Here is a 14,171-nt window from a genome sequence, read left to right as displayed (position 1 = left end):
TGTTGGTTCAGCAAGGTTTGAGTATTTTTAAAAAGTCTAATTAGGTTTAGGAAGTTAATGTTAGTAGTCTAGGTTCATTGCATTTTGATTAGTAGGTTAGTCAATAGTTGGTTAATTTAGAATTTAGGTTTTTAATTATAGCCATTGATGATTTTTTTTTGACATTTCAATTCTGCCCATACCTTAGTTAATGTAGATACTCTATAGATTAGATCAAGTGTAGTTAGTTTAGTATAATTTTATAATTTTTGAATTTTGATTGAAGAGCATTTTTGGAAATTCAAGGTAATAGGCGATTTTGGCAAAAGTGAGAGGTTTCTAATTTTTGTGAGATGTTGTTTTGGAAAGTCTGACTCCTCTTGAAGGACCCGGCCTAGGATTATCCTTTTCCTATCTAATTAAGTAAGGTGATTCAAGAAATTGAATCACCTTCCTTAGAAATTTAAATTCTTAAGTAATGGAAGGGATTTCCTCTTAATTACAGGATTCTATGCAAAATCGTGTGGGATCTCTAAGGCTGGCGATTTTGACTTTGAGATGTCAATTTTGTATTAAGGCAAGAGTGCATGGGCCCCACTTTAATTCCATTCAGCCTAATGATGTGATTAATTGCCTTGCTCTTAGGTTAGTATAGTATAGTTGTTTTACATTTCATATTGCATTAATTTAAGAAAGTTGACCTAGACGGTTGTGTTACTCTTGCATATCTTTGACTAATCAATATTGCATATTAATTAGGCTATCATCCTGTCCTTATACTTTGCTTTCTTAATTTTTTTTTTTATTAATTAGTAGTAGGTCCCACATAGGGGACGATTCATCTTAAAGCTTGTGTTACTTAGGTAAGTCTTATAATCTTGTATTTTCAATTCATATGCATATTACTTTGTTGTCTTAAAGAATGTTTGAGTAGAACTTATGTGGGGACATCAACTCTGGTAGGCAATTATATCAAAAATTATTTCTATTAGTTAGGGTTATCTCTTTAAGTCTAAGTTGTTAATTACTTTTGTATGAGAGTGAAATTAATTCCTTCATGATAGTGTAGGTTTTATCTTTGAATTTAAATTTATTTGTATCATAATTAAATTATGTTTAGGGTACTTTTGTAGAGAGTAGGACTAATACGTCTGTTATTGCAAAAGCCAAAAATCAGTAATGCATGAATTGAATGATTTTTAATTGAATCTCTAATCCAGATTTTGCAGTTTGTTAAACTCATCATTTTATGTGCAAATTTTCAGAGTTTTGAAGTGAAACCAGTTCTATTCTATTCATTCATGTGTTTTTTGTCTATAAACCAAATTTCAACTCAATTGGAGTTGATTTGGTCAGACTTTTAAGCATTTTTTAAAAACTGCTTTTTTAGAAGTTTGAATTTTGGTACATGCAAATTTCCAAAATTTATGTGTTCTTGAAACGCTTATATCTGGAGCTTCCAGATAAATTTTTGATATTTGTAAAAAGGGTCTGATTTCTCCACGTGTCAGAAATACAACAAAATAATTTTTATAATTTTTGGATTCCATTTGCCCTTCAAACTGTCATTTTTCGAAAGACTATCAGAAATTCATTCATGCACTATAATGAGGGCAAAATAGATATTTCACTAGCTAATTGATTTTCTATCATTTTCATAGTTTTTTACAGAATTTGTAGTTAAATTATAGAGTTTAGCATAATTAGTGAATGCTTTGAACCTCACTGAGGACATGGCATTGGATAGAAATGATTGGAGGAGAAGGATTCATGTGGAAGACCCAGACTGATTTTCTTTGTTGGTTCATATCGCTGACCCCAATTGTTTTGGAATGAAGGCGCAGTTGTTGTTGTTGTTGTAGTTTAATTCAAATTACAAAGTAGTAGTAGTTGTTATTTTTAGAACTAGTTTTAGTTGCAATTTTAAATTAATTTTAGTAATTTTATTTGTTGACTTTTTATTTTTATTTTCTATAGGTTGACAAGCATACTGCATGTCAAAAGGCGTATTTATGCTGAGGGTGTGAATGCTATAGCTTGTGAAAAGATGAAAATGCCCTTTGGACTTGGAGGAGGCTCGAGCAGCATAGTTTAGAATTATAATTTTTCTTAGTTAATTTCTATTTACATTAGTGTGTGAATTAACTTATATTGTTATTGTAGATATTTTTGAATATTAATAAATTGAAATTTTAGAGTTAATATTGAATATTATCATGTTCCCTATGGATTCGACCCGTACTCACCACGATTGTGGAAGTTTGGTTTTTAATATTTGGTTGCCGATTTTCCAAAAGCTTTATTGAAAATATCTTTTTAAAAATACCTTTATAAAAGTACAATCAAGCACCACTGCCTGGCCGCTCTAGGCTCACCAGTTGACTTGGGGGTGTATTTTTACACAATTATATTTGTATCATATTTTATTATTATCCTCCAAGCAAAATCTAAAATCTCCAACACAAAGAGTCTAAAACACTTCGTCAAGGGGTTCTTTTTCTTGGAAAATTATAGTGCACTATTGCTAGCGTACGTAGCCGGGACCTCCAACTAAAAAGGAGTCCTTGTCCCATATGCCATTGTGGTTGAGAACCGGTCCACCCTCACTGACCAAGACGGGGCCTAACAGAAACCGCCATTGCCTCCAACACAACATCCATAGGGTTGGTGTTAACTTGCTCATTGAGCTGAGTCCATTCATAGATCACCCCTCTTTTAGAGCATGACTTTGAAATTTTGTATAACTTGTTTCATATTTAAATATGCATTATGAATTTAGTTCTCATAGTACCCCTTAGGTACATACGGCCTTGCTCCAACAAGTTACGTTAGTTCTTAACTTATGAGACAATTTATTTACTGTGCCAACTCGCAGTTGCACACTCGGGTTCACCATCGTGCCCCAAATAACATCACAATTTTCTTAGCCTTACTGTATTACAGTAGGCTCACACATGGGAACACTTCATCTCCCAAGGTTTAATCTATTTACAAGGGGTAAATTCATAAAATTAACTTTTTATGAAACCCCAAAACTAATATATAGTCTCCACAGACCTACGTATCTCTAATCATCTCATCAGGTGAACTTAATCGCACTAACTAGTGCTATAACATAATTTAGCACCAGTTCACTATTCTAGAAATATATACTACCTTGTAACTAAATGCATTCATAATGATCTAACTCAATTACATACATGTTCATGCATATATATATATATATATATATATATATTCTTTTTCATCGATCATGTTCACAATACAAGTTAATATCAGCTCATCCATACAAGAAAATATATAGCTTGCTTAAGCGAAATAAAAAAAATCACACGTTTAGGTATGAGCATCACATTTGTAGCTCAAGGTGAGTTGGGTCCCTCTTTGGACTACCGAACTCAAACTGATGCATATAACCCTTAACCTCATCACACATAGGTTTATACATATAAGAATATATGTATATTTAACTATAAAATCATGCTCGCATACACCTCAGTACATCATGCTTAAGTATACTGGAAGACTACACAGTATTCTATCTCATAAGATCACTCACATAATTCGCAAAATACATCCCAACTTAGTTCGGGTTACCGTACCCAACCTAAATGTATATATCCAATAAATATTTCAAACCCAAGCCTACCAGCCTATTTCAAGGTTGATCCAACTAGGAACTAGGCTAAACAACCTTTATCTAGATTCAAAACACTGAAAATATGCATTCTATTGCAAAAGAGTCTACTCTGTCAACTCAAGAGTCGACTCTCCCTAATTAGAGGTTGACTTTTGAATCTCAAGGGTTGACTCCTAAAATAGAAACATATTTTTTTCAGAAGAGTCAACTCACACATCTCTAGGGTCAACTCCTTCTGAAATAGAAACCCATTATATTCAGAAGAGTTGACTCCTCCAACTCGGTTGTCGATATAGGTTAGCATTGTTCAGTAGTGTCGACTCTTTAAATTAGGGGTCGACTCTTTCTTAAACAATGGCTTATTTAGTTTATTAGGGATTGACCCTCGAATCGTAAGGAGTCGACTCCTAAACTGGGGGTCAAAGCCATACACCTTAAGCGTCGACTCCTAGAAAGCAGGGATCGACCCTCGGATCCGACCACCCACTTGTGAAGAAAACAGGGGTCGACCCAGAAATACACGAGTCGACTCTTGTGCTTCACAGTGTCAGAAACAACTCAAAACAAGATTTTATAGAAATATAGTATGTTTAATAGACTTTCTTTAACATGTAGGTATTCAAATAATCTTACAAAAACATTTATCTATGTATAAATACATACATTTTCAGAATGCATACCTCTGCAAAAACCCCAGATTTCAGAAAATTGTTTTAAAGAACAAGAAACTACAACAATTTTAGATTTCTAAAAACTTTTACAAAATGTGCTTAAACCTACAATTTTTTCAGATTTCAAAGCCTTTCCATTGGAGGTTTTAGAAAATTTTTGTAGAGAATATCAAATCTTAGATTTTTGGAACCCTCATGAAGAATACAAAATAAAATTTATCAGCTCTCAATAAACTTAAACATATTTGAAGAACCCCTCAAATTTGTAACTCTTCTCAAAATACCGAAATCATTTTAACTATCGAACCTCTCAGCAACACATTAAATCAAAACAGATATTTATCTGTGACTATCATTCAATACTTTAATACAAGGGCAAAATCTTTTCATAAGTGAAACTCTAAAAAAAAAAACCAAAAAAAAAACCATTACAACCATAAGAGTCGACCTCTCGAAAACCAAGAATCTGTTCACAAAGTGCAGTGTTTGATTCATGGTCAACAACAATCGATCCGAGCACTCAAAGCTCAACCCAAGACTCAACAATAGTCGACTCAAGCAACCTGGGGTCGACCCTTGTGTGTTTGGGTCAACACACATGCCTAACAAGAGTCGACCCTTGAAAGCCCAGCAGTCGACCATCTCGGGTTTGTCCAACAACCATATTCACAGAACAACAAGGTGTCAATTCCTCAAAAGCAGGAATCAACACTCGAGCCTCAAAACAGAAACAACACAACAAGGTGTAAACTCAAAAGGCAAGAGTCGACACTCAGCCCTAAAAAATAGCAAGGTGTCGACTCTTCAAAAGCAAGAGTTGACACTTGTTGACTCAGGGACATCCAACAAAATCTGAGGGTCGACTCTCCAAAACCTAGTGTTGACCCTCAGGTTGCCTTAAACCTCCATAACATATAAGGGTCGACTCCTTCAGTGTAGCTATCAACTCTTGTGTTCTCTTAAACTCCAAACCAAAAGCTCGCCTAGCAAGGGTTGACTTCTGAGTTCTCAAAAACCCTCAACAACACCTAGAAATCATCCAACATGATACACAATTCACAATTCCACATCAAATGCACACATCAAAACCTAGTTCGTGCCTATGCATGCCACTATCATGGAAAGGGGGATCAAGCTCCTACTTTGGAACACAATCCAACAGGTAAAGGATCCTCATGACAACTAATGGCACTTGTCCCTTGCAGCCATAGGGTGATGCAATACGTCCTCCACCTTGGTGAAACCCAAAATTGGGGAAAACAAGAATGAGTAAAGGGAAAAATGGGAAGATAAAGAAGAGAAGGAAATGGAAGATGTAAAAGAGAGGGTCAGCCTACCTTGATCGGTCCCTCCTTAGAGCTTCAACGTACAACAACACTCATCCCAAATAGTGGTTTCTTCACCGCTGCATGATCTTCGCAGTTCCACGAAGAAGATGGGCTCATGGAAAGAGTTGAGAGAGAGACGTTAAGTTTCTTAAAAAGAAAAGAAATTGGGTTTGGGTCAGGTTCTAGATTGGATCCTTTGAGATCCAATTCAATTCCTAACTAGCATGCCCCCCTTGGTCCCTAGTTAGCCTTCCATTAGGCTAACTAGGCTCCAAGCCTAGTTGTCCTAACCAGGTTCTCAAGGGGCTCAACCACTGCTGGTTAGACCTCGGAGGCAAAATTGGTAAAAAGGTATCCAAACTACCCTAGGTCAACCTAATAATTAACCAACATGCCATTCGGTCAAACCGAAAGTGGTTGACTATGACCCTCAAGTAGTTGACTGGCTTAATCAATTATGGATTGGACAACTATGTCTCTCAGTTCTAAAATGCCCTCAAAACTCTTGAAATAACCAAAATACCCTCAAAACATGTTGGGCTCGTTATTAATTCAATTTAACTATGTTTTCAATGAAACAAAGACCGTTCTCTTAGAATTTTTGATATGAACGCAACCACAAACTCAAAATTCATAAATAAATCTTCAAATTTTTTATTATCTTAAAATTACAAAAATTCAAAAAAACAACAAAAAATGTTGGATATTACAAAGATTCTAGTTTTGAGATGATAAAAATGAATGGCTCACAATTCATGAAAATATAGGTTATTTAAAAATGGTATAAAACATCAAGTTTGGGTCAACTTTAACATATGAAAATAATAAATATAACATGCTAAACATGATCCAATGGTTAGATTTTGCTGTTGTCACTTAAATCTATGTAAATCAAGTATGCACCACCATAATCTATGGTGATACTATATCACCATAGAAGTTCCATATATATAGAGTTAATATCTACTCCGTTCCATTTTTGGTACAATCGACCTAGCAAAAAGGCCAGAAAGACTCTTGTTTGGTTTTTTCTCACATGTCCAACAATCCAAAAATCAATGGTTATAAATCCATTGAGTTTTTCTAGCTCACAAAAACATGTGTTTTTGTCAAAAAAATGAATCAAGAAAGAATTTCTATTAAATCAATCATGATAAACACATCTATAAGATTAGATTATGTAAAAATAACTCACATCGTGAGATTCAAACTTGATTGTAGGTACAAGCAACTATATATATATATATATATATATATATATATATATATATATATATATATATATATATATATATATATATATGGGTTAACCTAATATTAAACTACGGCTTAACATTAGATGGATTGAACCTTATGAAAATGACTAAAATACTTTAAAAAAAATAATATTTTTTTAAATGATGATATTTTTTTAGCATTATATGTCTTTTGAACTTGAAGAGAATTGAAAAGTCAAACACCTTTTTCAAAAAGTAATTTTATGAAGCTATCAAAGTTACTTTTTTTACCTCATAATGTAACTTGGAATTTTAAAAAATACCATTATTTTTAAGGGTGTTTTTTGTTAGTTTATTAAGGTTGAATCCATCAAATGTTGAATACAACTAGTTTATATATATATATATATATATATATATATATATATATATATATATATATATATATATATATATATATATATCCATGCCCATCTTTTGGGCATGGGAATCTCTTTTAAAGACATATTCATAAGACTCTGGTTAAAGTTTTACTGCTGGTTGTCACGGACACCAACCCTCATCTTTTATTGAATGGCGATCAGGCAATGTGATTGAACACTTTAAGTATGATGCCACAGGGATTACCCACCATCTGTTGTTGGCCTTACAACTGACAGGCTGCATCCCAAAAATGGTAGGTGATCAGTTGCAGCAGCACACTAAAATTTTGCAATTACATTCCATCTGATCCTCCCCGTCTTTCCTAAGCTTGTTACTGACATTTAGTAGTATGGGAATCCCCTGATGGAAGGGTTGATGTGCATCTACCTGGACATGCCAAGCTATTCATTCCGACCCATACAAGGTGTATGAATCATGAAAAAGAAGCGTAGCTTTCGGTTGTTTGCTTGTTGCTTTCGAGCAGATTACTATCTCACCCACCCTCGCATATAGTTGAGAGAAATGACACCCATGTGCCGAAGCAAGTAATTTTTGGACCCTTCTCATTGTTTCTTGAATTTCTTATTTTGGGAGCAAAGGGACGACGCTACGCGAGTGCCATTTCCCAGCTCCAAGAAGAACCAATCGTATGCGACTTGTGACTCACTCCAGTCTGGCTATGTGACATCACATATTCCACTTTTTCAACATTTAATGCTCGATTGATCACGTTTCTGCTCTTCTTTGGTAGGGACGTATAGCTTTGTTACAGCCAATATTCTTTCTTTGCTGATTAACCAATTTTTATTGTTAATGGGTCAAGAAAATTTTGTCTTGGCACCACTTTGTACTTGAGCCGAACAGTAAAACCATCTTATTATCAGAACAAATAATCGTAAAAGGTCTTGTAGTTACTATCTTTTAAAGGAACATGTGAGATTCTGAAAAAACATGGAATGACGTCGCTACGTGATTAAGAGCAGCAGTGTGTTTTATTGCACAGACTTGTTTTTCACCTCTCTACATCTCGATTGGAGCAAAACTAGATTTTCCTTTTCCTCTGTTTGTTTTTTTTTTTTATGATTCTAGCTTCTCAAGTGTGAAAAATAGTTGATTCGATGGGATATTACTTCAAAAATATGCACAATACGATTACATAACCACTGTGGTGGTTATCTATGTGGTCAGGGAAGTCCTGCATCGTGCTGAAGGCTTAGGATCGAATCTCACTGGCACATGGAGACTGCTGTTGCTTTATCACGGTTGAGGCTGCGTGGTTGTGTCCTCAACCCCGAGTTTTACCTCGCAGGGAGGTGAACCAACTAAGTGACCCAGTTCTCAGTGGGGCGTTTTCCTTCATCATCAAAAAGAATTTACATGATTGTTGAGCTCCGTGGAAGCGTCATTTACATGTTTGGTCATTTTTCTTAAAGTGGATGTCGTTTGTGAATATGGTCGAACCAAAATTCCCAGACTGCCCGAAAGGCAAGTGTAAGGAACTCACATTGTCATCTTCCAAGATTTGCGAACTTGTAATCTAAGCCACCTATATTCTCTCTTGAATTATTGCAGAGATGTGATCATTCTAAAACTCGTGATTCATATGTTTATGTCCCCCCTCACTGTTTCTTATTATTCATTTTTTTTACGATGAGGAACCCTTGCCAAAGCAAGGAAAAACACGGAGCGGGGGCCTCCACGACCACTCTACCTTGAGTGGTCACCTCTGAAAGCTACAGACATACTCATGCGCCAGCAGGGTTTGATCTAGGGTTTTCAACTCAACACCTTTACAACCATCCTGCTGGCCATGCGGGCAAGCCCTGTAGTAGTTCTTTCTTATTATTGTTGTGGCGGGCAGGTTATATGTTCCCCCAGGAACATGCACTGTAGCTAGAGTGAATGTTCCTGGGTCCCCACTGAGCGCCACGTGATAATCAGTGGGGTGTACGCGGGAGCCGTACATCCTGCAAGCTGGTGTACGGCTTCCCCGTACACCCCACTGAGCACCACGCGACGCTCAGTGGAGACTCCGGAGTGCACACGCAACACCCTCTCATTGTTGTCATGTAACAACTTATTAGGGTTACCGATATCATAAATCTCTATACAGTGTCTTTTGTTTTTTATTTCCCCCATTGCTGAGTTTTCACCACATGGTCGCCTGCATGGCCATATGGGTGGTTGTGAAGGTGTTGAGTAGAAGATCATGGATCAAACCCTGCTGGCACACAGGTGTGTCTTTAGCTTTCAGAGGTAGGCCACGTAAGGCAGGCTGGTGGTGGGGCCCAACCTAGGGTTTTCCCTCGGTTCCGCGAGGGATGTTTGCTCAAAGACATGATAGTGCATGATACTGAATACATAAGAAGTTGCTTGAAGAACCAATTTCATAACCTGAGCATCTAAACAAATGAAAATGGGTGCAAGGATCCAGGCCATTTGCTCGTGTGATTATTGCATGAGGACTATGGGATCAAATCCATCATTCATTCCTTTCTCTGACAAGCATGTCGTCAGGTCGATGGAAGATCAGGTGCAATCACATTTTACACTTTAGTGTGCTGCCACACCTGATCCTCTCTCCATCTTCTGTTAAGCCCCCACAGCTAACAGGCCATGTCCTAGAAATGGAGGATGGTCAGGTGAAGCAGCACATTCAAAGTGTTCAATGAGATTGCACCTGATCTGCCCTACGTCAGGTCGGCACAAGTCGATTGCAAAACAAGCATCGATGCAATAAGATGACACCAAAAACGATATAATAGACTGCAATATCTCTGCTCCTGCTAAGCTTGCATGAGAAACAAGACGTGCGTCCAAATCTCACATGTTTGGTTGTGGGAATCCGTGGTACCAGCAATCATGTGGGCCAATCAACAAAAGCGAGTTCCTTTTATTCTCGCTTGTGGTTCCCAAAATTATTGTCAAGGGAGGGTATAATCACTGTTTATTAGTGACTAAAGTTTAGTTCATCTAGGCTTGTGATGAAAGGAAGCAATTTTTTTCATTCAAAAAACAAAAAAAGAAAAGAAAGGTAGAAAAAATTTAGTATTCTTTCCACCATGGTCTGTAACAATTGGTAAGATTTGATCTTTATAGTTTTTATCGGTCTACTTGTACAAGACATTGTCCATTTACGGCAACGCACTTAAAGTGTTCACTGCCGGGCATTTCATCTACCAAACTGGTTACCAGTAAATAAAAAATAGCAAGCGCGATTTCCACTTCAAGTGGTGGGACATGAGGAAGATTCTCTTACGTTGCATGGGCATTTTTCCTTATGTCCAAAAATACCTGGCCCTCCCAAGACCGTTCTCTCTCTCTGGTACCTCTGTCAATTGCTTTTATCACTGCTTATATAATTTCCTCAGTTTAGGGATAAACGTACATACCCTTTAGACTGAAATGATCGCCCCTCCCAAATGGAAATTTTGTTCTAGCATGAAGGAGAAATCTTAAAGTTCAAGCAAAATATGGTTGGGCACTGCACAACGTACATTGGGTACAAAGTAGGTCCAAAATAGAGCTACACTCGTTTCACAAAATGTTAGAGCTCTGCCACCCACAACTTGATCACAAAGTCACAAAGCCCAACTAGGGCGTACTTGCAATACCAATTTGTTCCTAAATCCACGTTTAACTGACATGGACCCCTATTTCAAGGGACAAATTTTCACTTATCTGTCTTGAACAAGCCATAAATCTGAGCTGGTTCCACCCAAGATTGACACTCATCAACTCGCCTTCAGTTGGGTTCGGGTCTATAGATGCACGTGTTCGCGTAGGTCCATCGAGTTGGTGTACATCAATATGGTTCGGCATCAAGTGGATGAGGTTAACAGTTGTGGTCTTTTCAAAATTACGACTTATGCAAATACTTTTTCTACTTTTCTTAACAAGAAAGTGTGGGGATCAGGTGCCTACCAAAGTTATGAACCTACAGCAAGCAAACGGGGGTTTTCAAGTGTTTTTTGCAAATATGAACCCATAGATGCATTCGGCAGGGGGCAGGTTATATGCCCCCTCCCACCCTGAAAATGCATTGTAGCTACAATGCGTGTTTTGGGGTCCCGACTGAGCGCCGCGTAGCGCTCAATTGGTGTACGGGTGTGCCGTACACTGTTGTACATCCTGCAAGCGAGTGTACGGCGGTGTACGGCGCACCCGTACACCCAACTTAGCACAACGTGGCGCTCAGTCGGGACCCCAAAACATGCACTGTAGCTACAATGCATTTTTCGGGGAGAACACGCAACACCCTCTCCATTCAGCATGGTTAATTTGCTAGAAAATGACACTTGAATCATGTTTTTCATGAAACATATAATTTTTTTAGCTTTAATATTAATAAAAATTGTAAACGGTTGATTTTCAAACCTTATAAAAACCTACCCATGTGTCAAAGCCCGATTATCCCAAAGTCAATTTCTATAAAATCAAACATGTAAAACACATTTATATGGTCAAATTTAAGAAAAACATGAAAAAAGCCCTTCTTAAGCTTGGTAGGCTAGTGGTAGGTATATATCAGAGTAGGCAGCTACCCGACAATTATGAGAAAATATTTGCTACTAATAAAGGTAAGGAACTAATGACCTAGAAATCATAGGGGCAAGTTGTATCGACTCAATCTAACCACATAGATGTATTCGCCATGGTTTGTTTGCTAAGGCTCAAGCCTTGGATTGTTATTTTCTATTGTAAAAATGTGATCTTTTGAGTTATGAAATTTTAGCAGATTATGTTGATTTTTAGACCACTTTAAAAACCTAATTACTTGTCATAATCACATGATTCAAAACAAGTTTCCTACTAAAACAAACAATGTAGATTACATATGTAACATTTGATCTACAAAAAACAAAAAAAATTGAAGAAAAAAGTGATTTTTACTCATTAGCTCCTTACCTTCATTAGTAGCTAATGTTTAACCGTGAATTATACCTACAATCTAGTTGTAATCTTATGATGCAAGTTGTTTTAACTCAATCCAACCTCATAGATGTGTTCAACACGATTGACTTAATGAGAATGTTGTTTGGACCCAAAAACATGCTTTTTGAGTTGGGAAAAATTGAGGGATTCATTGTTGTCAATTTTTTTATTTCTTGAAAAACTTGTACATACATCTAATTCTGACAAAACAAAATCTAATATGCACTAATAAAAACATGTAGATCACATCTATGGTGTTAAATGTGAGAAGGAACAAAAAAAAAGATTTCTTAAACTTCTTAATCGACTTCAAAGTGAGTTTTGAGCATGTTAATCTGAACCCATAAATGTATTTTTTATGGCTTATTGGAAAGTACGTATCATTTCATCCATCTTTCTCGAGACTACCTATGCTTCATTCTCCGAAATACAAATGAATATATGACTCATTCTCCTTTAGACTTTAAATTTTGTGGGTGGTTAGCTAGCAGTTAATTATGTCTCTCCTAAACGATGGTCATCTACTTCTCGTTTTGTTCTAGGATACTTTTTTTTTGTGGGTCACTTGTGGCATGCGGGAAGGGCCCGTGCAGCTCCAGTAGGTGAATTGAACGTGATTTTGAACCTGTTCTTTTCATGACTCTTCTTAATTGAGATGGGAAATAATATGCATCAAGTATGATTTTGATTTGATTGTACTATTGGAATTAAGTCATAAAAAAAAAAGCATTCTTTCTACACCCGTTCAACTCATTTAGATTTGTGGTTGTGGCTTGGTTAAGGGGATAGCCGAGCCATTCTCTTATGTCTGACTGGGCTAGCTAGGGAAAATAAAAAAAATACCAAGAGTAGTGCCTACTTTACTCCTCGATTGGGGATAGAAGGGCGTTGGATTAATCCCCAAAATCCAATCCAAAGAGTGAACCATCAATTATTAGGTATTTTGTGTTTAGATACATTTTTAGAGTGATAAAAAGTTGTCGGCTTATACTGCAGCAGAACTTGGTGGAGTAGAAATCATGGTTCCTCATCAAATTGATTTGATCTAAAGCATCACTTTTAGTGAATATGAAATAATCAATATATCTAAATTGTAATTAAGCAAAAACATGTGTAATTATATTTTTTTAGAGATGTCGAAGATGGTTTAATAGAAACTGTCTAAAAGCTACTCATCAATATATAGGCCCTCTTTTCTTGTTCTGCCCCATTAGTCCCTATAGTTTGAAGTTTTTATGATAGATCTGAACCATTAGATGTGTTAAGTATGCTCGGTTTAGTGAGAATCGGCTCTTGGATCATGTTTTCTCGACCTAAAAATGTATTTTTATGAGCCAAAAAAAAATGATGCCTTCATTGCCATTGATTTTGGATCACTGTAAAAAACTGTATACAGGTCAGATTTAGGTGATCCAAAAGCTGGTTCCACTAAACAAAACCTATAGATCACATCTATGGTGTTAGATGTGAGAAAAAAATACCAAAAACTATGATGTTTGAAGGAGCCTAACGGGCAGAACGAGTGCATTAATTATATATATATATATATATATATATATATATATATATATATATATATATATATATATATATATATATATATATATATAAGGCCCCATTTCTCGTTATGTCCTATAGGTTTTAAGTGTTTTATGATAGATCTGAACCATTAGATGTGTTTAGCATGATCGATTTAGTGAGAATCCACTCTTGGATCATGTTTTTTTGACAAAAAAAAACATGATTTTATGAACCAGGAAAACTTGTTCCTTCATAGCCATTGATTTTGGATCACTGAAAAAACCTGTATACAGGTCAGATTCCGGCAATCTAAAAGTTGGTTCTCACTAAACAAAACCTATAGATTACATTTGTGGTGTTAGACTTATGAAAAAATACTTAAAATTATGATTTTTGAAAGAGCCTAACCAGACCTAACAAAAAAGAGGGTCTAAGGATATATATATATATATATATA

The sequence above is a fragment of the Nuphar pumila genome, chromosome 9 (genome assembly GCF_984573655.1).
Source record: "Nuphar pumila chromosome 9, dmNupPumi1.hap1.1, whole genome shotgun sequence".
NCBI classification, from domain to species: domain Eukaryota; kingdom Viridiplantae; phylum Streptophyta; class Magnoliopsida; order Nymphaeales; family Nymphaeaceae; genus Nuphar; species Nuphar pumila.
Note: the sequence above shows the minus strand (reverse complement) of the source record.